We start from the raw sequence: 2,347 nt of genomic DNA, 5'->3' as shown, positions 1-2,347 counted from the left end.
GTAGAGTCTCTTACAATCCCTTCCAAAAAACATATCTCTCCCCAATTTCTTTCTCCCCATTCCTCGCTTTACTTTGTTTCACAGCACATATCATCCATTGACCTTATATTTTTAAAAACAATTTTAGATTTATAGAAAAATTACAAAGATGCTATAGGAAGTCTCTTCTACACATCCAGGTTCCCCTATTATTATCATCTTAACTTAGTACACTTGTCAGAATGAGTGAAACAATACTCGTTCACTATTAAAGTCCATGTTCTATTCAGATTTCCTTAGTTTTCACTTAATTGTCCAGGACCCCACCTAGAGTATCAAAGTACATTTATTTGTTTTGTCTCCACAGGCTCCTCTTAGCTTTGATAATTTCTTATGTATTACTTGCTTTGGATGACTTTTAAAGTTTTCAAGAGTACTGGCAATATATTGTGTGACATGTCTTTTTGTTGAAATTTCTGGCTTGTTCTCCGCACCACCCCCCCCTCATTTTCAGCCTGGGATTGCATGTTTTGAGGAAAAAGACAGTAGAGGTAAAGTGCCATTTTCATCCCATCACGTCAAGGACATATACTGTCAGCACGACATCACTGTTGATGCTGACTTTGACCATGAGGCTGAGGCAGTGTTTGTCAGGATTCACCACTGTTAAGTTATTCTCTCCCCACCCTTTCCCATATTTTACTCTTTGAAATTATTATGTATAGTCCACACTAAAGGAGTGGGAATTTATGCTCCACCTCCTTGAGGGCAGAACAGGTATTATATCTTTTAATGTTTTTTTCTCTCTAATGTTGTTTTCCTATAGTACATGCCCAACTTGAGATGCTGATTTCCATTGCCTAAAGGAGTGTCCAGTAGAGCTCCTATCACACCTAGGTTCTCACTAAGTATTAACCAATTGAATGACAATCTCCCACCACATACACCTATTTGTACATCTGAAGTACTACCTCTTCCTCCCTTTTCCCACATCTGGGAGATAAATTCTCACCACTCTTAAAACTCAGTTCTTTATATCTGCTTACATTTCAAGGCAAATTCACATATACATTTCAGTCTAACTAGCATATAACTATACTACTGTGCATATTACTCAACACTGCAATTAATTCTTCCTACCTCTGCCTGCTGACACCCTGATGAGCCTCTTGAGGCTTATTCCTCTTTGTTTGAACACCTAGTGGTAAGCCTGGGCTAGTGTCAAATATTTCTCAGTGTTTGATGATTGAAGGAGGGGACACTAGACAAATAGCTTGAGTCCCATTGTCACACGGTTGACATTTTCTAGCCTGTTCCAAGCACCTGACCCAAGCCGTGTGCAACGCCTTCACCCTGAAATGAAATGGTTCTTTCTCTTTCTGATGTCTAGTCAGAGCTTTGTTATGTTATAATAACAGAACCCTCATTCCTCTCAAAACAGGACCCTAAGAAGAACCGGCTCATGAGCTGAGGCCAGGGCAGAATTGAGACTGAAAGAAATGAAAGAGAAGCTGGAATCCAAATCTACAAGCCTAACAATCTAGTCACCATTTTAGCCAGAGTCAGGGGAAGTAACATAAGGAAATGAGAAGAACATTGGTAAGGTATGTGTTTTTTTTTTTTTTTTTTTAATCCCAGCCTCCTATTTAGGCAGGCTGCATTCTCTGAGCTCATCCTGTGATTTTATAGTCTGCTGGGTTCAGTCTTCCTGTGGGTGGACTGTGGTACCAGATACTGAACGAGCATGAAGAGCAGAAGCTTCCAAAAAAGAAAGACTGCTCATCAGAAATCGTATGTGACACTTTTTTATGCCTACCTACAGCACAAATTCCAGGAACTTGGTAACATTCTAGATATGCTGAGTAGCATGAGTATCAACTATTACAAATACACTATTGTATCATGAATTAGAAAGCCGAATTTTTTTTTTTGTATTCACTTTCCATTTTGAACAATTTTTTTCATTACAAAAATAAGAATATTCATTCTAGAAAATATGGATCCATGGAACAGTAGAGATAAAAAGTAAACATGTACCCATATTTACTCACTTTGAAATGAACTGTTATTTTAATGTATATGCTTCTTTTCAGGTCTTCATAAACATATTTAAAACAGTTTAAATACAATATTGATATGTTGTGCACTAGAAACTAACATAGAGTTGCAAGTCCATTATACTTCAAACAACAAACAAATGAAATTATAGAAAAAGATCTCAAGCATGTGGTTACCAAGAGGTGGGGGAGTCAAGGAAGTGAGAGTCAGATGAAGGTAGTCAAAAGGTACAAACTTCCAGTTACAAGATAAAGTACTACGGATGTAATGTATACCATGAGAGTACAATTAGCACTGCCCTATGTTACAT

This window comes from Bison bison, unplaced genomic scaffold, assembly GCF_000754665.1.
Source record: "Bison bison bison isolate TAMUID 2011002044 unplaced genomic scaffold, Bison_UMD1.0 scf7180017864471, whole genome shotgun sequence".
Lineage (NCBI taxonomy): Eukaryota > Metazoa > Chordata > Mammalia > Artiodactyla > Bovidae > Bison > Bison bison.
Note: the sequence above shows the minus strand (reverse complement) of the source record.